General features: G+C 46.1%; 1 protein-coding gene across 1 annotated transcript in view; it reads left to right on the forward strand.

Annotated features, from left to right (window-relative positions):
- Positions 1 to 1,707: 1,707 nt before the first annotated feature.
- The window catches only part of LOC146802284 (uncharacterized), a 79,773-nt gene continuing 56,508 nt past the window's right edge, over positions 1,708 to 24,972 (forward strand). The window contains exon 1 of the mRNA XM_085623743.1: positions 1,708 to 1,764. The gene's annotated coding sequence lies outside the window, so the exon portion shown is untranslated. The remainder of the gene's footprint in view (positions 1,765 to 24,972) is intronic.

The raw sequence follows: 24,972 nt of genomic DNA on the forward strand, positions 1-24,972 counted from the left end.
AAAGTGCACTTCTACCTGCCCCAATCTCTTCTGCCTGTACTCCTCGTATATATTGGGCTAACCTGGGAATTCATCACCAATGCTCTAAGACATATGCAGCTGTCTAACTCTAAGACACTGTACTCCACCAAAGCTCTTCCTCTGCAGATTGCATGCACCTGGACTACCTGCGGGGCCCTGATTGCTCCTCCCCATGCTGTGGCATGGCAACCACAGAACGTGTGCATTTCCAGCTCCCAGACAAGGTGGTGGCAGCACTTCCTCTGGATTGCATAGCAGCAGCAGGTCTTTTTCCCAGATCTGCTGCCCTCTGTTGAAGTTTTCCCCAGCCAAGAAACCACATTGGTAGAGGCTCCGGTGCGATTTAGTGTTGCAATCTTGTAATTAGCAATGTACTCTATGAGGAAGGTGCCTGCTTCACTTTCAGGAGTTGCTATACAGGTAATGGATGCCGTTGTGGGACAGGCGCTCCCTCAGTGCCTCACTCAACTCAGATCTGCTCTACGGATCCCAGAGAATTACCAGTGGCAGACATCCCACAAATAGCACAACTCTTGAACACACAATTTTAAAATGTTGCAGCATTGGATGGGGGGCTGCTTAAGACATTTGTTCTAACTCAGAGGTGTAGATAGAGAATATGATTTATGGAAATGCTGGGACATTACATACCTAAACAACATGGATAGTTATCAAACTGAAATGGCAGCAGCTAGTGACGGGATTTCAGGCATTCTGGCCCAGGCAGTCAATCCTCTTATTGGTAAATTAAGGATTAAAACACCTGAGGCCAAACCTCAATGCTTCAAGTGGTAGCCCCCATAGTGCAATGGAATGGGACCAAATGGGCCAAGTCGGACTAGCTGTGCAAGCTGAAGGAGCTCTGACTCTGGCACCAAGATCCCTGATCCCTGCGACACCTGGTAGCTACAATGAAGTGAAACCACAAGGGGAAGTAGGAAACATGTAAACTGTGGCAGATTCAAATCCCAAAAAAGAAAAAAGTGGATAATATCATGGAGAGATCATGCTACATCTAAGATATTGGGAGCTATGACTAGGGGCACTAGTGATACAAAGGAAGTAACCAACACATCTTCCTCATCTGGTGCAACGGGTCTGATAAAGGAAACATATTCCTGGTAATTCAGCCAAGGGCAAGGAGACTGTGGCTAAGATGACTGCATAGGGCATATTTGTCCCACTGAGTTCAAATCAGCTGATACAGGATATGAGGAGAATTAGTACCAGTCTGTCAAACACCAGAATAAGAGCCTCTGAACCATCTCTCGCACCTATTTTTGAGATGATTCCAATTCATCACTCTGTGGCTACTATACACTATTATTCGGTCGGAGAGGACAATTCTTGGAAGCAGCAGACCCTGAAGGAGATGGAAGGGAAATCGACCGCTTTTACTTCTCAGATGCAGGATCTTCAGCAAAGAGTTACTGAAGCAGAGAAGGCTACAGCATCTGTAGTATGCACAGTCACACAGCATGAGACTTTGATCTTGTCTACTCAATCAAAGCTCTTGCAAATCGCCAGCGCTGAAATAACTTGAGGATTTTAGGGCTACCGGAAGTCAAAGAGGGCAGCAATACTCAATTATATATTGTTGTTTTATTTCAAAAGGCCTTCCATCACCTGGCGTACTGGGACTGGGACTGGGATTGCCAGATGGTAAAAAGAGAGAATATCGAAGTAGAAATATCGAGTGTAATGGATATCGAGTGAGGAATATTGAGGAAGCAGAATATCAAGGTAAGTTATATCATTTTAAAAAATATCGAAATTTGTCTAAGAAATATCAAATTTGAAAATGTAGATGTAAAAAATACAGTTGTTAATAATATCAACTATTTAGTTAATTTTTTTGTATGATGTTTAAAATATTTTTTTTATGTTAATACTAGTTATTTTAGATATATAAATATTATATGTAGGGGCCGATTCCGATCCGGGTCGGAAGGGCACCGAACGCGATCCGGCCGGAAAAACTATGAACCGTACGCGTGTTTTTTCGGCCGACTCGTACAGCTGTACGAGTGAGCAAGTACAATGCGAGCTACATGAAATTCACCGACCGAGTTGTTTCCGAGTATGAACTGCTCCGTACGTCTCGGTCGTAAGCTAACCGTGGCGTGCAATGTATGCGATTCACGACCGAGCCAGTATGATGCACGCGTCGGAAGGCCTCTGCGAGCCGGAGTGTCCGGCTCGCAAATTGTCCGGGTGGTTGCCTTTGGGGGTCCACATCAGACCCCCTGTCACCCGCAGCCGTATGACTCGGACACAGGGGGAGACCAATGGGTCTCCCCAACACAGGCATTTACGGTGCGGATGGCACCGACGCGTACCCACTGTAGGGGGCGCACTTGTCCGCGACGTACCCATTCAGTCAATGGGAGCCCATGTACGCGTCGTACAACCGGCTCCCATTGACTTCTATGGGAGTCCGACCGAATTGAGTCCGGCAGCATACAGCCGCATCGTACTCGCTTGGTTGGACTGCAGGACTCCGGCTCGGTCGGAAAACACTCCGGATCCGGTTCGGTTGGAGTGCTTTCTGACCCGGATCGGGATCGGCCCCTCAATGTTAAAATATATTTTTTATTCATTTTTTCTTATATTTAGGAGTGGGTTGTTGGGTTTATAGGGGATAAGGGTGGGGAGTAATTTAAAATATATTTGTTTAAAGTAATATATATTTTTAAATGTACATTTATTTTATTGAGGAGCAGGGTGTTGGGTTTATAAGGTGTAAGGGTGGGGAGTTATTTAAAATATATTTGTTAAAAGTAATATATTTTTTTACATTTCCATTTATTTTTTTAAGAGCAGGATGTTGGGTTAATAGGGGATAAGGGTGGTGAGTAATTTAAAATATATTTCTTAGGAATAATATATTAAAAAGAAGGTTTAAATTGTTCATTTCAGTTCTTAATAAATTTTATAAAAAAAGTTTTAAAATAAATTTATTTGTATTGGGTTTTGTTTTGAGGTGTTACTTGAGGATACTTTTTTTTTTAAAAATCAGAATTTATCCCCAAAAAAATTTACATTTTTTTTTTTAGTTCATTGACATTTTTTTCATTTGTATGTATAAACTATGATTACTTGTATTTGTTTAAAAAAAGGTATTTTTTAAATTAAATATTAAAAAATAAAAACAATTAGAAAATATTATTTTCGGGTAAAACAAATAAAAAATTTAAAGTATTAAATACATTTTTGAAATTTAGAAACAATTTTACTTTTGAATAAAAATGTGTAATTTATTTTTGAAATTTTTAAAAACTCTCAAAAAAGAATTAAAATTTTAAAAAAATGCTATTAATGATATATAGAATTTTAGCAAAATTGTAAATATTATTTAGTTAGTTTGGTGTGGGAATAGTAATTTTTTATGGCTTATTATCCAGCACTTTCCCTGAGTTTAATTAGTTTGGAGTTGGAATAGTAATTTTTTACATTTTTATTATCATGCACTTTCCCTGCGTTCAGTTAGTTTGGAGTTGGAATCATAATTATTAATGGTTATTATCCAGAACTTTCCCTGAGTTTAGTTAGTTTGGAGTCGGAATAGTAATTTTTTCAGTTTCATTGGCTTGGTAAAATGGACTTTCGATCAGTAAATTGTAGTGGTTTGCTACTTGCTGGTACATAGGCCAGGGCTATTAGGTTTTTATTTGGTAAGCAAAGTTGCTGTTTGTTGCATATTCTATGCTTAGTGTCAATTTTTGGAGATGTTTCAAAATATTTTGGTTGAAATGATAAAAGCATCCTTGTATTGCTGAATGTGGATTTATTTTTAAAATTGCCTGGATCATTGCTTGCTCGAAATCTATTATTATTTGTTGTGGGAAGTTTTTCTCTGTTTGTTGTTTAATTATTGTTCATAGTTCTATGTAGGTTGTATTTTGTTTGTTGGGAAGTAGGGCTTAAATGAAAGGGATGTTAGTTTCTTGATATTCGCCATGGATAGTATAAAGTCGATAAAATGGTTTAGGACAGACTTTAATGTCCCATCCATCATCCATGTTTCAAATTGTTTTAATTTTTGGATGTTGGTGTTTGTAGCAAAGATGATAATACTTTTTTCATGGCTATTGTTGTCATAAAGAATACATTTTTCATCTTTGTGTGTTACTGTGTATTCTGGTAGAATTTATATTTCTGAGAAAGTTTTGGGGGATGGTGGTGTTTGAGCAGTTGATCTTTTGGTTCTGAGTAAGAGGCATTTTAGGGTAGAGATGGAAGGTAATTGCCCTGGTATATGTTCAGGAACATAACTTAGCACCGTTGTTAAGATTTCTGTGCTAGTTTGTTGTGAGCTGGAGCTTGCTTCTTTGATGTTTTCTAGAACATCTCTAACCTCTATTTCTGTGGCATTGGGGGGGTCGTTGTGTTCTCTAACATTAATTACAGTTGTTTCTATTGTTGTTGCTCTCCCATAGCAAGAATAGGAATAGTATTTAGAAAATTTCCAATGTGATTTATTTTCTGTTATTTTTTCTTGTGTGTACCTGTAGCTCATGTAGCATAGTCGCAGGCATGGGCGTAGTTCGTGTAGTTTTGCTATGCGGAACTCCACAAAGTTACAAAAAACTCTGTGAAGTTCCGCGAGTGGCGGAGTGCAGTGCGAACTGCAGTTTGTGCTGGTATTCCAGCCACTCGGGTAGAAATTCTACCCGAGCGGCAGCTCGTGCTCGCGAACTTACCATCTGCGATTGCAACCTTAACGTTTGCGATCGCAAGCGGGTAAAAAACTCTGCTGCACATCGCAAAGCGGAGTTTCTGCACTCTGCAAGCTCTGCAAACTCCACGAACAGAGTGAAGTTCACCGCCCAGGCCTACATAGCAGTAGTTTTCCTTTTTGTGAGGAAATGAACGTTTCCCCGTCTGTCATTTTCTTTGTGTATCTGTGAATGTGTATATATATATATATATTCACTGAAAAAACCATAGGTTTCACACACGTTATAGTTAGGAATTAGCATTTAAAAAACCTTGCAAATTCACTGAAAAAACCATAGGTTTCACACATGTTATAGTTAGCGGAAATTTTACTGATAAAAAACCAGTGAAATTGCCCCGTTATAGTTAGTGCTGGCAACTATAACTCACGCGACCGCAATCCTCTGCTGATGCTAATACTGTATTTAGACACTTATTTGCCCATGTCTTCTTCCATACATTTTTAGCTATACATATATTACAAATATTTTTTTTTCATAAAGACACATATGTCATCAGCAGAAGATTGCGGTCGCGTGAGTTATAGTTGCCAGCACTAACTATAACGGGGCAATTTCACTGGTTTTTTATCAGTAAAATTTCCGCTAACTATAACATGTGTGAAACCTATGGTTTTTTCAGTGAATTTGCAAGGTTTTTTAAATGCTAATTCCTAACTATAACGTGTGTGAAACCTATGGTTTTTTCAGTGAATTTGTACGGTTTTTTAAATGCTAAGTTACTTTACGCCATTCGAGGCGTGCGCGCCCACTTAACGCAGTTCGTTCCGTGCACGGTTTTTATCAACTTTAATAAGCCCTGTACATTTGGTGGTCTTCGGCCACCAAAAGCACAGGGGGTGGGGTCAATGTGGATAGTGTTTTTTTTATTTCGATTTTATTATTTCATGTTGCCAAAATTTAGTTTTTTTTACCTACGGTACGGTAAGCGTACGGTAAGCGTACCGTAAGCGGGCTCAGATATATATATTGATTTAAAGGCTATTTTCTCAGAATCTACTGAACAGATTTACACCAAACCTACAAAAGGCACTTCCTTGACCTAGGGACTACCTCTCTGCCAAATTTCTAGTAATTCTGTTCAGCCGTTCGGGCTGTAGCTCGTTCTAAAGGTCCTATGGAAAAATGCATGGGAAAAACGCGTTTTGGGACCCCCCTTTTATCTCAGCCCCCGCTTGACGAATCCCCCCGAGACTTTCAGGGTAGGAGCGGAGCGTAGCGCCCCACCTATTTTGAGAAATTCGCGAGGATTCATCGACCGGCGCCAAAGTTATTCAAAATAGAATGTTGAGGTTTTCCTATGGAAAAGGGGTCCTAACTATAACTACCTACTGGCGACCGCCAGTAGGTAATATATATATATATATATATATATATATATATATATATACACACACACATCTACATTTTACCTACTGGCGGTCGTCAGTAGGCATTATAGTTAGGACCGAGTTTCCATAGAAAACACGTTTTTTGTTTTCCCAATAACTTTGGCGCCGGATGACGAATCTTCGCGAAACTTTCAAAACTCGTGGGGTGCTCCGGTCAGCTACTATCCTGAAAGTTTGAGGGTGATTCAGTAAGCGGGGGCTGAGAAAAAAGGGGGGTCCAAAAACGTGTATTCTCCATGTTATTTTCCATAGGAAACTTTAGACATGGCTACAGCCCGAACTGCTGAATGGAATTACGCCAAATTTGGCAAAAAAGGTAGCCCTTGTTTCAGAAAGAACTCTTTTTGTTAAATGGTGTAAATCCGTTCAGTAGTTCCTGAGAAATTAAAAAAAAAAGAGGTCGAAAAATGAATTTCCCATAGGAACTTTAGACACGGCTACAGCTTGAAATGCTGAACGGAATTACACCGTGTTAGACTTGGCACCTTGGCGCGGGTTTCCCTTCCACTTTTTTGTCGTTGTGCCTCATATGTTTTATTGGTGTTGGCCGCTCAGAGCACTGTGCCACTGCCAACCAGTGCCACAGTGCAAGTGCTCCCTATGTCAATTGTATATGTTGGTTGGATCCCATGATTGGCTTATTTGGTTTACTGTCAGCCCCTAGTACAGTGCACCAGGAGTGCCCAGGGCTTGTAAATTCAAATGCTGCTGGTGGGCTTGCAGCATTGGTTGTGCCACCCACAGACGCAGCCTGGTAAAACGTGTCTAAGGTCTGCCACTGCAGAACCTGCGTGCAGTCTGGTACTGTTATGCTGACTGTGCAATTGCACCCACTTGCCAGTCCCTAAACCTTCCCTTAACTTCATGTTAGTCACCCCTATGGTAGGCCCAAGGGCAGGGTGCATTGTAAGCATAAGGTAGGACATGCCCTGATGTGTGTGGCATGTCCTAATAGTGAATTACAGCCATTTTCGTTTTTCACTATTGTAAGGCTACCTGTCCCCATAGGCCAGAATGGGCTGTTAGAGTTATTACATCCTTTGATCCTAACAGGCCCAGGGAACATGGTAGAAAATCGAGTTTAGTATGCCTGAACTCAGGATAATAAAATACATCTTTTAGTAAAGTTTATTTTAATATTCTGCGTTTGCAAATACCACTTTTAGAAAGATGGTCTTTGCTTGTCTAACCATTTCAGCCCGCCTCTGCTAGAATGTGTATCTGCTGTCTGGTTTCTGTGAGTGACAGGGCTGGGGAATTCCAGGAGACAGGCTGGGGCAGCCCGGTGGTGAATAGGAAGATTTACAGTAGATGGGTGGGAGGAGTACATCTGGACTCTGAATAGGGCTGTGCTCTGCCACCACAATGCTGGCTCCACCTCCTGTGGAGCGTCTGATGTCTCTGCCCTTCACTCTGAAAGAAGAAGCCTGCATCACGTAAAAAAAGTGCTCAGAAACCGGACTGGACTAGGCAAGGGCCCCCCTGGCCTGAAAGAACAAAAGAATTGTGGTGTAAATGTAGGAGCCCTGCTCCCAAGAAATTAGATCCTGTCCTGCCAAGAAGAAACCTCTGTCCGACGAGAAGCAACTGTGAAAGCTGCATGGAGGAGTACTGTCCCTGACCTGGGGGATTGGCCTGCAATGGTTGCCTTGCTACTGAAGAAGAGGAACAAAGACTAAAGAGACTTTTTATTTTGCTTGTGCCTGAAGATCTCCCATGGCTTGTGAGTGAGCTTGCCCCCTGAACGAAGTCCCAGGACCAGTGGACTTCACCGCCATGAGATCGCACCGGAAAACGGACCGTTTTCCCCGCATCTTGGACTCGAACTGCTGTGTACGTCTCGCTGATTGCAGCGTCCCCCCTACAAGCTTGTATCCCGCTGTCCGGCCCGAACAAAGCGTCTGAGGCCCCTCTACGAGCCGTGGCTCGCATCGCAAAGGATGGTACCACCCGGCCTGAGCAACGCGACTTACAGGCCCCTACGAGCCGTAGCTCGCACCATAACGGAAGGACATCGACTCGAACCCGCTTGCATCTCCTACGGACCGTACTGCCAGCGTACGCACCTATCCCCTGTTTTGGGAAAGGCTGCAGTGCGTATGGTGGTCACGTACGTCTCCTCTGTGCGGAGCGTACTGTTTGCCTGTTACCAGCAAGCCAAGTCAAGATCAGCGATCCCGGTACGACGCGTACGCCGCGTCTGACAGTGAGAGCCGTAGCTTCTCACCGTCCCCTGAAGCCGCACACACCCAAGGTCTCACGTACCGTAGTACACGCAGCCCCAGGAGGACATCGCACCGTACAGCGCGCTTGTTGCCAGTGAAGTGTCCGTGACGAACTAAAGAATCAAGGTACTGTGCCCGTTCGCACCGTAGGGTGTAAGCTTCCTCCGAAGCACCCGCAGTGCGTGTACGACTTGTTCCCCAGCCTGGTTCCACCGCGTACGACGCGTATGAAGAGGAACAATGCGCACAGACTGTGAAATTACGCTTAATTCAAGAACTCTTTGCAAATAAGTATTGTGGACTATTTTAAATGTTATTTTGGTCTTGTGCTAAGCCTAATAAATATATAAAGAATTATTTTTTATATATACCCAGTGTGGAGTCCATTTGTGGAGGGTCACTGGATTATTGTGTGTGTGTTCACAAATGCTTAACCTAAACGCTCTGGGATAGGCCTTGTCTGCTTACGCCAAGCTACCTAGAGGGTGAGCAGGGGTTATTGTTAGAGTGTACCTCCTTGTCCTGACTGGAAGAAGGGATTCCCTGCTTGTCCCAGGTACCTACCTGTGCCAACCAGAGAACCCGGATTCTAACATTGGTGGTCAGCGGTGAGGATTACGAATTTGCATTTGTGATACATACACAGTGATTGGTGAACGCCACGTAGTGAAGGCAGACCAATAGCGCAACCACTTACTTTTAATTTTCGTTTTGCTGGAAATCGCCATTTTTTAAAGAAAACATGCCTGGTTCAGTCGTTGTGGAGAGGGCAGCATCTATCATCTCTGAAATTGAAGACGTTGAATGGGAAGAGGAGAGATTAGAGAGCTACACCAAGGCCCAGCTGAAGGGCTTCTGCAAAAAGTTCAAAGTTCCCATTGTTGGATGTAAGCTCAAAGTAGATCTTTACAAGGCGCTGAGGGCCTGGATTGAGTCAAGAAAACACTCTGATGATGTGGAAGAAATTGAGCAGGCAGAGAGCATCGCAAGCTTGGGCAGAGGCCAGAGGAGTTGGCAGACAGGAAAGAAACCAAGAAGCATGACATGGAGATGGCAAAACTCAAATTGAATGGGCAACTAGAGCTGGAAAGCAAAAAGCTGGCTCTAGAAGAAAGAAGAATACAAATGGAGCATGATTTAAAATTGAGGGAGCTGGAGTTGAAAGCCCAGGGCTTGGGAAGCACTCCCTCTGGTAACAGCACACCCCCAGTGCAGGTAGAGTCCAGAGTGTACATACCCAAAGATGTAGTGAAGGAATTTTTAAAAAATGATGACATAGGGCAGTGGTTCAAAGCCTACGAGGTAGCCATGTCCTCCCACCGGGTCCCTGAGAAGGATTGGGGAGCGGGGTTGTGGGGATGGTTCCTGAGTGAGGGGCGGGACACACTGCTAAACCTGCCTGCAGATGTTTATAACTCTTACCCCCATATGAAGGATGATTTAGTGGCCAGGTATGGGTTAACTCCTGAGATGTATAGGCAGAGGTTCAGGGGTTGCACTAAGATTCCCAATAGTACATATGTGGAGTATGTGACTTTTTTTGCAGAGCACTGGATAGTTGGGTAAAGGGTAGCAAGGTTGATGATTTTCAAGGGCTTCTTGATTTAATGGCATGGGAGCACTTGTCCAGTAATTGTTTTCCTGAGCTGCGCCAGCACCTGATTGATAGTAGGCTGACTAATCCTAGAAAGCTTGCTGAGGAGGCGGATCACTGGGTCAGTACCAGGGTCCACAAGGGTCACGTGGGAGACTCCGCCAAGGGTGGGCAGGGTCCCCAGCAGAAGAGTGGGGGGGACAAGGGTAAACAGAGGGAGTTCCAGAAGAAGCCCCAAAGTAATCCCCAAGGGAACCAAGGGAAAGGTTCTCAGCCTCCCCCACCCCAGAAACCGACCGGGGCCCCGACAGGTACCCCTGTTCAAAGAGGGCCCCCAAACTGTTACAGATGTGGTGAGCTGGGTCATTTAGCCAATGATCCCAAGTGTCGCTACTTTGGTAAGCCAGCACCCACTGGTGCACCCCCCCGGCAGACGGCTAGTGTAGCCCTGGGTGGAGAGATGGGTGTCCAAGGTGGGTGGGGTCTATAGAAATGTCCCTGGTCTCATTAGGAGACCGTGAAGTGGTCCCCAAAACCCAGCTGCCTGATAACACTAAGAAATACAGGCAGTGGGTGACCATAAATGGCCATAGGGTTGAAGCTCTGAGAGATACAGGAGCCAGTGTGACAGCTGTCAAGTGTCACCTGGTGTCTCAAGAGCAGGTTGTCCCAGGAGCATTCTATCCGGTTGTTGCCGCTGACAACACGGAGAGTCACTGCAAGGTGGCTCAGGTTCCCTTTGAGTGGGTGGGGGGGTCTCTGGTACTCTTCAGGTAGCTGTGAGGTCCGCCATGCCTGTAGACTGTCTGTTAGGGAACGATCTGGAGAGCTCACCTTGGGCTAAGGTGGAGCGGAGTGCTCACCTGGAGATGTTGGGTATGCCTGATTGGGCGTGTGTCACCACACGGTCCATGGCAGCCAGTAGAGGTGCTCAAGAGGACCTGGAGTCTGAGAGGGAGGCCCAGGAACCGGCCTTAGGGAGAAGAGGCAGGGGGCACGGGAAACCAGCCCCCGAAGTTCCCACGGTCCAGGAGGAAGCAGACCTTGAGGGGGATGCCCTGGAACCTACAGGGGAACCGATAGCTGAACTGGGGGACCTGCCTGAGCTGACCCATTGGCAGCAAGAAGGAGGACCCTCCAGGGAAGAATTCTGCAGGGAGCAGAAAGAATGCCCTTCTCTCGTAGGTATGTGGCAGCAGGCTGCAGACCAGGCCAACGGTGATCAGTCTGGAACACATTTCATTTACTGGAGAACGACCTCCTGTATTCTGAACCTAAGGTTGCTGAGCCTGGGTCAGCCCGTGTGCTGGTGGTACCCCAGCGCTTCAGAGCCTTCCTACTGGGGCTGGCTCACGATGTGCCATTGGCAGGACATTTGGGGCAGGACAAGACCTTTGAGAGGCTTGTCACCCACTTCTTTTAGCCCCAAATGTGCAGGAGTTCAGACACTCACTGCAGGACCTGCCAGACTTGCCAGGCACGTGGAAAGAGTGGGAGGAAGCAGAAGTCTCCTCTCCAACCATTCCCTGTGGTCAGTACCCCCTTTGTGCGAGTGGGGATTGACATTGTGAGGCCACTGGACCCCAGGACAGCCATGGGCAACAGGATTATCCTGGTCCTGGTGGACCATGCCACCCGCTACCCGGAAGCCATCCCTCTGAGGACAGTGACGGCCCCCGTGATGGGACGGGCACTGATGGGAATTTTCCCCCGAGTGGGATTCCCTCTAGAGGTGGTGTCTGACCGGGGTACCAATTTCATATCCACATATATGAAATCCCTTTGGCAAGAGTGTGGTGTAACCTACAAATTCACCACACCTTACCACCCCGAAGGAAACGGGTTGGTTGAGAGATTCAACCGAACCCTGAAGGGTATGATAATGGGTCATGAGGAACCCATGAGGCGTAAGTGGGACGTCCTCTTACCATGCCTTCTCTTTGCTTACAGAGAGGTGCCACAGAAGTCTCTAGGGCTCAGCCCCTCTAAGCTACTGTATTGCCACCCAGTGAGAGGACCTCTTAATCTGGTCAAAGAAGGCTGGGAGCAATCTCCCAGGAAACCTCCCCAGGATGTATTTAGATACATGCTGGCCTTTAGGAACCAGACTAGGCGTTTCAGGGAACTTGCTGAGGCAAACCTGGAAGCCAGCCAGGAGGAGATGAAGCGGTGGTACAACCAGAATGCCACTCTGGTAGAGCTTCAGCTTGGACAGAAGGTATGGGTCTTGGCCCCAGTGGAGCCCTGTGCGCTCCAAGATAAGTTGCCGGGTCCCTTTGAGGTTGTGGAGCGCAAGAGTTCAGTCACCTACTTGGTGGACGTGCAGTCTCCCAGGAACCCCTTAAGGGTCCTGCACGTCAACCAGCTGAAGCCCCAGATGGAGAGGTCCCAAGAGGGTATGCTCTTGGCAACAGATGCTGGGATGGAGGAGGAGACTGAGCCTCTTCCTGACCTCCTGTCAGCCAAGGAGCAAGAAGGGTCAGTGGATGGTGTCATCCTCTCTTCCACCCTGACCCCTGAACAACAGAATGATTGTCGCCAGTTACTGGGACAATTTTCTGAACTGTTTTCCCTGATTCCCGGTGTCACTGATTGGTGTGTCTATGATGTGGACACTGGGGATAGTACACCCGTGCGGCACAAGGCCTACAGGGTGACTGACAGGGTAAGAGTATGCATCAAGGAGTAGGTCTCCAAGATGTTTGCCCTTGGGGTAATTGAATCCTCAAGCAGTCCTTGGGCCAGCCCAGTGGTCTTGGTCCCAAAGGCTGCAGCGCCGGGAGCCACCCCCGAACTCTGGTTCTGTGTGGACTACAGAGGACTCAATTTGGTCACCAGGACTGACGCACACCCCATCCCCAGAGCTGATGAGCTCATAGATCGGCTAGGGGCTGCCAACTTCCTCAGCACGTTTGATTTAACGTCTGGGTATTGGCAGATCGCCTTGACCGATGGGGCCAAAGAGAGGTCAGCATTTTCCACCCCAGATGGGCACTACCAGTTCCGGGTTATGCCCTTTGGGATGAAGAATGCCCCTGTCACCTTCCAGAGGTTGGTCAACCAGGTGTTGGTGGGACTGGACTCGATCAGTGCTGCCTACCTGGATGACATCGCAGTGTTCAGCTCCACGTGGGAGGAACACCTCCGCCACCTCTGGGAAGTGTTGATGGTACTGCGGAGAGCAGGCCTCACGATCAAGGCGAGCAAATGCCAGATCGGGCAGGGTTCAGTGGTGTACTTGGGGCACCAAGTTGGGAGTGGCCAGGTGGCACCCCTTCAACCCAAGATAGAAACCATCCTGAATTGGGAGTCGCCCAAAACCCAAACAGAGGTGAGAGCCTTCCTAGGTCTCACCGGGTACTACAGGAGGTTTGTCAAGGGGTATGGCAACATTGTTGCCCCCTTGACAGCGCTGACTTCCAGGAAGCAGCCCAGGAATGTGATTTGGACTGACACCTGTCAGAAAGCTTTTGAGGCCCTGAAAGCTGCTATGTGCACGGCGTCCGTGCTTTTGGCTCCCAACTTCTCCAAAGAGTTTATCGTTCAGACAGATGCTTCAGAGCATGGTGTGGGGGCTGTTCTTTCACAGATTAATGAAGAGGGCCTAGATCAACCTGTAGCCTTTCATAGCAGGAAGTTACTACCAAGGGAACAAAGATGGAGTGCTATTGAGCGTGAGGCATTTGCTGTGGTCTGGGCACTGAAGAAGCTAAGACCCTACCTGTTGGGGTCTCACTTCCGGGTTCAGACAGACCACAGGCCCCTCAGATGGTTGATGCATATGAGGGGTGAGAATCCTAAGCTGTTGAGGTGGTCCATTTCCCTACAGGGTATGGATTTCACAGTGGAACATCGCCCTGGTACAGATCACGCCAATGCTGACGGTTTGTCCAGATTTTTCCGCCTTAGTGATGAGGAACTCCCTGGGGTAGGGTAGTTCTCCCCACATTTCAGCTGGAGGGGACACGTGTTAGACCTGGCACCTTGGCGTGGGTCTCCCTTCCACTTTTTTGTCGTTGTGCCTCATGTGTTTTATTGGTGTTGGCCGCTCAGAGCACTGTGCCACTGCCAACCAGTGCCACAGTGCAAGTGCTCCCTATGTAAATTGTATATGTTGGTTGGATCCCATGATTGGCTTATTTGGTTTACTGTCAGCCCCTAGTACAGTGCACCAGGAGTGCCCAGGGCTTGTAAATTTAAATGCTGCTGGTGGGCTTGCAGCACTGGTTGTGCCACCCACAGACGCAGCCTGGTAAAACGTTTCTAAGGTCTGCCACTGCAGAACCTGCATGCAGTCTGGTACTGTCATGCTGACTGTGCAAGTGCACTCACTTGCCAGTCCCTAAACCTTCCCTTAACTTCATGTTCGTCACCCCTATGGTAGGCCCAAGGGCAGGGTGCATTGTAAGCATAAGGTAGGACATGCCCTGATGTGTGTGGCATGTCCTAATAGTGAATTACAGCCATTTTCGTTTTTCACTATTGTAAGGCTACCTGTCCCCATAGGCCAGAATGGGCTGTTAGATTTATTACATCCTATGATCCTAACAGGCCCAGGGAACATGGTAGAAAATCGAGTTTAGTATGCCTGAACTCAGGATAATAAAATACATCTTTTAGTAAAGTTTATTTTAATATTCTGCGTTTGCAAATACCACTTTTAGAAAGATGGTCTTTGCTTGTCTAACCATTTCAGCCCGCCTCCGCTAGAATGTGTATCTGCTGTCTGGTTTCTGTGAGTGACAGGGCTGGGGAATTCCAGGAGACAGGCTGGGGCAGCCCGGTGGTGAATAGGAAGGATTACAGTAGATGGGTGGGAGGAGTACACCTGGACTCTGAATAGGGCTGTGCTCTGCCACCACAATGCTGGCTCCACCTCCTGTGGAGCGTCTGATGTCTCTGCCCTGCACTCTGAAAGAAGAAGCCTGCATCACATAAACAAAGTGCTCAGAAACCGGACTGGACTAGGCAAGGGCCCCCCTGGCCTGAAAGAACAAAATAATTCTGGTATAAATGTAGGAGCCCTGCTCCCAAGAAATTAGATCCTGTCCTGCCAAGAAGAAACCTCTGTCTGACGAGAAGGAACTGGGAAAGCTGCATGGAGAAGTACTGTCCCCGACCTTGGGTATTGGCCTGCAATGGTTTCCTTGCTACTGAAGAAGAGGAACAAAGACTAAAGAGACTTTTTATTTTGCTTGTGCCTGAAGATCTCCAAGGGCTTGTGAGTGAGCTTGCCCCCTGAACGAAGTCCCAGGACCAGTGGACTTCACCGCCGTGAGATCGCACCGGAAAACGGACCGTTTTCCCCGCATCTTGGACTCGAACTGCTGTGTACGTCTCGCGGATCGCAGCGTACCCCCTACAAGCTTGTATCCCGCTGTCTGGCACGAACAAAGCATCTGAGGCCCCTCTACGAGCCGTAGCTCGCATCGCAAAGGAAGGTACCACCCGGCCTGAGCAACGCAACGTACAGGCCCCTACGAGCCGCAGCTCGCACCGTAACGGAAGAACATCGATTCGTACCCGCTTGCATCCCCTACGGACCGTACTGCCAGCGTACGCACCTATCCCCTGCTTTGGGAAAGGCTGCGGAGCGTACGGTGGTCGCGTACGTCTCCTCTGTGCGGAGCGTACTGTTTGCCTGGTACCAGCAATCCAAGTCAAGATCAGCGATCCCGGTACAACGCGTACGCCGCATCTGACAGTGAGAGCCGTACCTTTGCACCGTCCCCTGAAGCTGCGCACGCCCAAGGTCTCACGTACCGTAGTACACGCCGCCCTAGGAGGACATCGCACCGTATAGCGCGCTTGTTGCCAGTGAAGTGTCCATGACGAACTAAAGAATCAAGGTACTGTGCCCGTTCGCACCGTAGGGTGTACGCTTTCTCCGAAGCACCCGCAGTGCGTGTTCGACCCGTTCCCCAGCCTGGTTCCACCGCATACGACGCGTACGAAGAGGAACGACGCGCACAGACTGTGAAATTACGCTTAATTCAAGAACTCTTTGCAAATAAGTATTGTGGGCCATTTTAAACGTTATTTTGGTCTTGTGCTAAGCCTGATAAATATATAAAGAATTATTTTTGATATATACCCAGTGTGGAGTCCATTTGTGGAGGGTCACTGGATTACTGTGTGTGTGTTCACAAATGCTCAACCTAAACGCTCTGGGATAGGCCTTGTCTGCTCGCGCCAAGCTACCTAGAGGGTGAGCAGGAGTTATTGCTAGAGTGTACCCCCTTGTCCTGACTGGAAGAAGGGATTCCCTGCTTGTCCCAGGTACCTACCTGTGCCAACCAGAGAACCTGGATTCTAACACACGAAATTTGGCAAAAAGGTAGTGCTTGGTTCAGAAAGTGCCCTTTTTTAAAATGGTGTAAATCCGTTCAGTAGTTGCTGAGAAAATAAAAATATAAAAGTTTCGATATATAGAGGCGCGGTGGATCAGCTTTATTCTAATTGGCTGTCAACACTCCAAACCAGGAAGTGTTGGCAGCCACCTTGTGCCTCGGTAACCGAGGCACAAGAAAACAGGGAAACAAATGTGAAAAACAAGAAAAGGGGGCAGGGTAGAAACACCCTGACCCCCTAGGCCTGCTCAGGGGGTCCCACAAGGACCCCCAGGGCCAAAAAGCATTTTTTTTTTTTAAATCGGCGAGATTCGCACACCCAGTGTGAATTTAAGCCGAAAAAAAAATATATATATTATTTAGCCCCCGGGTGGGCCAAGCCCTGGGGGCATGTGATAATGTAATTGTGGGGGCCCAGGGAGGACCCCGCAGCCCCGGGGCTTTCCATAAATATTTGCGGGGGCACATGGCCCCACCGCAGCCCCTGGGACTGCCACCCCCCAGGGCTTCTTATTTTTAATGTGTGGGGGGCCCCCCAAGCCCTGAGGGTCACCACCCCTGGGGCTTTTAATAATTATTTTGCGGGGGCACACGGCTCCCCCGCTGCACCGGGGACCGCCACCCCCGGGGCTTTTATTTTTTTTTTAAATACACCTGTGTGGGGAGGCTCGAGTCCCCACACGCTCCGGATCCTCTCTGGGGCTGTGCAATAGGTGGGAGGGGGGCCATGCAGCCCACCTCCTGAAGCACTTCATGGCCCCGGGGACCACCACCCCCAGGGCGGGCTCCTGCAGTGTCCCGGGGTCCCCCACCCCGGGACACTGCTGTTTACAATGACAGGGCGGGAGTAGCGCGGCTCCCGCCCTGTCATTGCAAACTGCTTTGCTTCATTGAAGCGAGAGCAGGTAAACCATCCCCAAAAACAAAAAATAAAAAGTTAAAAAAAATAAAGGCTGGCCCCGGGGAATAGGGTCCATGGGGCCAGAATTGGCCACGGGAGGGGGGCCCACGCGGCCCTCTTCCCTTTCATATATATATATCTTTTTTAAATGGGTGTCAGGCTCTGGGGGATGGGGTCCCCAGGGCCCAAAAAAAGTAAAAAAAGGGGGGCCACACAGCCCCCTTCCCCAAAAAATTAATTAAAAAACACGCGATCGTGCTGGAGGCCCCGTCCCCTTACAGCAACACTCTGCAAATGCGCCCTGTGGCGCGATTTAAGTTGGAGAATTAATTCCCCTTAAATACTAGCCCACCAGGTACCTCCAGTAAGCGCCACAGGGCTGCGTTGCAGAGAGGTGGTCCAGACCACGCCCCTTTTTACACCTCTCTGCAACAAAGCTCTGTGGCGCTTACTGGAGGTATCTGGTGGGCTAGTTGGACCCCAGGGACCTTCAGGATTCAAGGGGACTTTATTCCCCAACTTAAAACGCACCACGGAGCGAGTTTGCACAGTGGTGAAGGAAGGGAGCGGGGCCTGAGGTGATATGTGTGCAAACACGCTCTGTGGCGCATTTTAAGTTGGGGAATTAATTCCCTTTCAATCCTGAGGGCCCCTGGGGGCCAACTAGCCCACTAGGTACCTCCAGTAAGTGCCACAGGCCTGCATTGCAGAGAGGTGGTCCAGGCCATGCCCCTTTTCACACCTCTCTAAAACACAGCTCTGTGGCGCTTACTGGAGGTACCTCGTGGGCTAGTTAGACCCCAGGGATCCTCAAGATTCAATTGGACTTTCTCCCCCAACTTAAAACACGCCACGGGGCGCGTTTGCACAGTGGCGAAGGGAGGGGGCGGGACCTGACGTGACATGTGTGCAAACACGCCCTGTGGCGTATTTTAAGTTGGGGAATTAACTCCCCTTCAATCCTGAGGGTCCCTGGGGGCCAACTAGCCCAGTACATATCTGAAAGGCAGTATATATGTGTGTTGGAGTATATAAATGGCTATAAGTGAGAGTGTGTGATTGTGAGAGTGGCTGTATGGATGAACGTGTGCTTGTATCAGTGATTGAGCGTAATAATGTGCTAGTATTTGTATGAGTAAGTGAACTGGTGTGTGTATAACTGTATAGGTGAGTAAATGGCAGTGTGATTAATTATTTGCATGACTGACTAGGTGTGTGAGTATCACTATGGATGAGTGGCGATGTGTGAGTGTCTATATAGGTGTACGAGTGCATATGATAGTCCTATACTGAGTGACCATAAGTATGAGTGACTGTACGAATGAGTGAGTAGATGTGTATGTAAACCTAAGAATCAGTGAGTGGGTATGTAGTTATTGATTTTGGAGTGTCTATGGTTTTGAGAATGGCAGTCTGCAATTTAGAGTGGGTGTATCAAAGGTTATAATAGGGTGTGAGAAGATGCATCAAATTATCACATGGATGATGTCATCAGTTATGTCATCAGTGATGTCATTTGAGATGTCATCAGTGATGTCATCAGTGATGTCACTGACCAGGCCATGAATGATGTAATATGTGACGTCATGAGCAGTGCATTGCGGGGGCGCGAGTTATAGTTAGCTGAACTAACTATAACGGTGGAATTTTCATGGTTTTGTACGAGTGAAATGTCCAGCTAACTATAACACCCCTGAAACCTATGGTTTTTATCAGTGAATTTCTAAGGTTTTTTAAATGCAAATTTCTAACTATAACTTCTGTAAAACCTATGGTTTTTTCAGTGAATTTCAAAGGTTTTTTAAATGCTAATTTCTAACTACAATGTCCCTATAACCTATAATGTTTTTTTTAAGTAAATTTTAAAAAGACGTGTATACTTTTTATAGTGAAAACTAACTTAACAGTAGTCTTTTATAACTTATAATTATGGCTCATGGTTTTATGGTATTTATCTTTTGGGTAATTCTGTCTGTATTCATCCATATTTTTTTTAAATAATTGTATCCGTATTTACCCATATATATTTTGGGCTTTGTGTAAAAATGAATCTGAAATGAGTATATTTCCACATTTATTTGTCTGATAAATATGCACTCATGCCTGAAGGACTAACCGTTTTCAGTCATATAAACACTCTCAGATGATAAAATGTACACACCTTGATATTAAAATGTGCATGTTTTCTTTTACGAGCATATATATTGCTGTTTATGGCTCTGTACTAAAATCCTTTTATTGTTTTAACCCTTTTACTTTTAGAATGACAGACCTATTGGCCTGGTAGTAATGATTGACAGCATTTAGAATTGCTAAAAAAATAACCCACTTTCCGTTTTTATCCACATTTTAAAATAAATACAGAGAGGAAAATAAATAGTTTTCTGTCTGTATTTATCTATAAAAAGCAGTAAAAACGGAAAACAGGAAGCCCTACTTATAATTTAACAATGTTTACAACTTAATTAGCAGTAATTAACATATAAGTGTAGTAAAAGTGTGACGCAGGACCTATAATACCTGACTTCGAACAACAGAGTTCGATTCCCGGCTCGAGCAGCATGTTAGCCCACCACAATCTCACTGTGGGCAACACCTTGCTTAATCTTCCCAATGCCCCGAGCGCCGGCACACCTTTCCGGGGGTAGCTGTATGCTTTACAAATGCTGGCATTTTTTTAATTTAACAGCTATGGGGCCGATTCCGATCCGGGTCAGAAGGGCACCGAATGCGATCCGGCCGGAAAAACTCCGAGCCGTACTTGTGTTTTCCGCCCGACTCGTACAGCTGTACGAGCGAGCAAGTACGATGCGAGCTATGTGAAATTCACCGACCGAGTCGTTTCCAGGTCCGAACCGCTCCGTACGTCTCGGTCGGAAGCTAACCGTGGCGTGCAATGGATGCGATTTATGACCGAGCCAGTACGATGCACGCCTCGGACAGCCTGTGCGAGCCGGAGTGTCCGGCTCGCAAAACGTCCAGGTGGTTAAGTTTGGGGATCCGCGTCAGACCCCCTGTCACCCACAGACCTACGACTCAGAGACAGAGGGAGAACCAAGGGTCCCCCAACACAGGCATGTATGGTGCGGATGGCACCGACACGTACCCACTGTAGGGGGCGCCCTTGCGCGAGACGTACCCATTCAGTCAATGGGAGCCCATGTACGTGTCGTGCGACCGGCTCCCATTGACTTCTATGGGAGTCTGACCGAACCGAGTCTGGCAGCATACGGCCGCATCGTACTCGCTCAGTCGGACTGCAGGACTCCGGCTCAGTCGGAAAACACTCCGGATCCGGCTCGGTCAGAGTGCTTTCCGACCCGGAATCGGCACCATGGTGATAACAAATTTTAGCATGTATTTTTTTTTCTTCTATTGTGAACGATATTTTTTTTATGTCTTCCATTTAGATGTTTTTAATCATAAGAATGCAAATGACACGGTTTGCCGGTTAACAGTTTTTAAACTCTCCAACGTATGTAAATATTAAGGACCTTATACGTGTTACGATCGAAATCGAAACCTTTCCAGCTTCACATTTTGTAACTTTTCCCAACACGTGCACAAGTTAAACAGTTAAAACGTGAGCACGTGTAAACTATAAAACGTGACATCTAAATAGGCGGAGCTGCATCTTCCTTCTATAGACTACTCACTAACCAAAAAGTATATAAACCACACCCGTTGTTCGATTAGTTTCGTTTTCGCGAGTTATTTATCTGTGTCCAATCTGTGATGCAGGTTCCCTTTTCTAGCGTCGGATTCTTGTTTTGCGGCAGCAAAAAATATTCCGGAGTTGTAAGTTGTTTGATTATGGCATAGTAAATATTTATAATACATAGCTATTTGTCAATATTTAAACATTTATATCTAGAAAAAAGTGTTATTGCATGTTTTTGCCTTTTTTTCTGTAATGTCAGCAGCTTGTTTTCAGAAACAGACAGATTACAGCAAACATTGCTCCTTTTCTAGCTCCTTTCAGCTTATATATTGTGACTTTCTACATTATAATATTGACACTGTACTTCACTTCAGAGGTGTTGTTGATCCGTCGGCGCAAACCCTAAAGATTTATAATTAACATCACCAGCTTCCAGTTGTTAGTCTGTTTTCCCCTGGGGATTATATGCTGTCAATATGTATATTATAATATGAACAGTAATGGTGATCTCAGAGGAGTTCATGACCCATCGTCGCAAAGAGTAAAGATATATAAGCAACGTCACCAGCTTCCGGTTTTTAGTCTGTTCCCCCCTTTTGATCATATACTGTGAATATGTATATTATAAATTTCACAGTCATATTGATCTCAGAGGAGTTTATGACCCGTCGCCATGAACATCAAACATTTCGAAGTCCCGGAGAAAAGAATCTCCGAAAAAATTCACAGCTCGAAAGTATTTCATTATTGATCTTCTGTTGTATTCATAACTTTATTTTCCTTTTCTTTTTACTGTAACAATGCTGTCACTTGTTATATTGCAATAGACTGTCCTATTGTTACAGAAGGGGAATTGGAGATTTGTCGGCGCCATCTGAAATACAGTTTGCTAAGCTTTATAACATACTTGATCAGATATTTTTTCAGTTTGCATATTTTACGAAATTGCAGTCTAAAATATTTTACCTTTTATACATACTTTCTTACTTTAAACGTTTGATAAACCCTACATTTCTGAATGTTGTTTTCTAATTTCTATTTTTCTCAGTTGCGGTTCCTATCCACCTTCTCCCTATAGAATGTATAAGACCAGTACTGTATATTGTAATAGTACTATCCTATATATCAATCAATCAATCAAAAGCTTTATTTCGATAAAAATTGTATTATAAAAGCATACAAACAAACATAAAAGCTACAATGGTGTTGTGGGGGAAATCAATGAGGTTGACAGAATAATACATATAACATTGAATGGAGTGCTGGATAAAAATACATTGCTACATCCATTTTTCCACTCCCCCCACAACCTAACACATAGCATCTAAAACCATTCGGAATAAATAAAAAAAAAACAACAAAAAAAAAACAAGATTAAAAAGGTATTAACAAAAGAAGAGGCATTGTTGTCATATTATAAAAAGACAAGGAAGGTGTGTTACGGCAAAGGACCCAGAAACTTTAGTCTAATTAGCCAGGACCAGGCAAGGAATTTGGCCACCCCACATACCAGCAATGCACTAGTGTCCGATTGTAAGATTCTAAGCGCTACACGATAGTTCACAGTGCCCAATTGTCTGCAGACGGGACTCAGCCATTTTGCCCTAGGAATTTTATAGGCGGGGCACTCGAACAAAAGGTGCGCTACAGTTTCCACCTCCACTTTGCAACATGGAAAACTTGCGATCGTTTGATGGGGGGGTTTCCATTTACTTGTACACTCCCGAATGGGCAACGTACCAAATCTGAACTGAATATACAGTCTCCTGTCTCTAGGCTTCTGGATAAGGTCAAAGTAATACTCCAGCCTTGTCACTGATTTGTGTAAATAAAAAGCCTCGGTCAATCTACCAACATTCACAGCAGTGTTCTCTTGGATGTCAATCCAATGCCAATAAGCCTTCTTTAGATCGGCCTTGCTTAAGTGCATTCCGGACTCCCAGACTTCTCTTAAGCCCATTGCAAAAAGGGACTTTTTAATATTACACAACCAAGTAATCCTATGAGCACCCGACGAGCTCATCACTTCTCTAAGACCGTCAACATATTTGGAGAGCTCAGGGGTACGCCATAGGCGGGTCCAAAAGAGCAAGGGACGTAGTCTGGCATGATCCCTAAATGAGCGCCTGCCCATATCACTCATAAGAGGCTTTAGTGGGGTGCCCGTCGGGAGCGAGACCAAATCCCTAAGGAATTTGTTTTCCGACATTGAAATTTCATTGACATTATCGAAGCCCCAGAGTTCGGCCCCATAAAGTGCCGAGCTTACAGCTTTTGCAGCAAAATCACCAGTGCGGGAGCAACGGGTCTGCTCTGTGATGAGCGATGTTCCTTCCCAATTGCCCCCGCAGCTCACTTGTGGTTCAGGAGCATTTTGTCAATGTGGGGTCTCCAACTAAGTTTATCTGAAATCCTAATTCCAAGGTAGTCAAAAAAATTTACAAGCTTCAGGGGGGCTCCCTCTAGTGTAAGATTTGTTTTAGAGGATCTTGAGGGGTTAAACGAGAGAAACTTAGTTTTTGAGGTGTTTATAGATAAGCCTCTCAAATTACAAAAAAGATTAAACCTATCAAGGAGCTTTTGCAACCCTGCCGGTGTTTTAGACATTAGCAAGGTGTCATCGGCAAGGAGTAGGGCTGGAATTTTATCGCCCGCCAGGGCCGGGGCGTCAGCAGGAATCTCCCGTAAAAAGCTAACCACTCCATTCACGAATAAAGAGAATAGGGTGGGAGCCATAACGCAGCCCTGACGGACTCTCCTAATGACCTGGATTTTGGCCGTTTTTTGCTCCTGACAACCCCATCTCACCTGGGCAAAATTGCCCTCGTGGAGACGAATCAAAAGATCTAAAATAGGTAACGGGATTCCCAATTCCTTCAACACTGACCAGAGGCGGTCGCGAGGAACTAAATCAAAGGCAGTCTTCAGATCTATCAATGCCAAATGAAGACTGCCCTTGCCAATTGAGACCACCTTCCAGTACAGGAAAAGGAGCCGAAATACCTGATCAATTGTGCCCACATTTGCCCTGAAGCCTGCCTGGTAGTCTGACAGGATGTCGTTTTCATAGGCCCACAACAAGATTCTCTCTAACAAGACCCTGCCGACCACCTTCTGACCAGCATCAATGAGACTAATTGGGCAGTAATTGGCAGGGTCTTCCCTGGAGCCCTTTGTAAAAATTGGGATCACCTCTGCCCCTTTCCATGATTCAGTGACAGGGGATCCTCTAAGAAGGGCATTGAGCAAAAGAGTAAAATACCTAGCCCAATTTTGGGGGTCTGCTCGATACAGATCACCTGGCAAACCATCCGGTCCAGGTGCCTTACCTGGGACTATTTTGTTGATAGGAAGCAAAACTTCAGATTCCTCAAAAGGGGAATATGGTTCTAAGGCAGAAAATGTTAATAAAGAACCAGCGTGGTCGCCAATACTGTGAGAGACTGCCCCAGAGTAAAGTTTATTAAAATGTTCGAACCCCACATGGTCCGTAATATGATTAAGAATTATATCAGGATCCTGGTCTTTAGATTTCCTAAGTAGCTTCCAAAGGCATTCCCATCTTTAGCCAAGCTAGCGGCCTTTAGGTCTAACCAAAAGGCTTCTTCCCAATCACGTTTGGCTCCTAGGACTACGTTTTTATACTCCTTCCTAGCATTTTTCACCTTAAGGCAGCTATCAGAGTGCTCTTTTTACTCCTACACTCAGAGTTGTACCACGTCCCTGGCGCCTTAGGGGGCTTATGTTTGGGGGGACGAGATGATAACAAGAAAAAAGAACCCATCGTCTCTACTGTTTCTACATAAATGCTGTCAATAATGGGAAACCCTTCCGTGACACTACATGCTGCCTGTAATTCTGATATTTTAGCCAGCAAGGACACTTTAATGGCATTCAGTTTTTGGTCATTGCAGACAATTTTCGGCCATTTCAAGTACCTCTTGCACTTGGAGGGAACAACTTCCTTGGAGAACATGATTCGGCCAATACCATGATTAAAGGGAATAGGAGACCAGGGATTCATCATAGACAGACACAGGGAATTGTGATCCCTTTTGATGGTTGGGACTATAACCAAATCGACAGTATA

This window comes from Triturus cristatus, chromosome 8, assembly GCF_964204655.1.
Source record: "Triturus cristatus chromosome 8, aTriCri1.1, whole genome shotgun sequence".
Taxonomy (NCBI): Eukaryota; Metazoa; Chordata; class Amphibia; order Caudata; family Salamandridae; genus Triturus; species Triturus cristatus.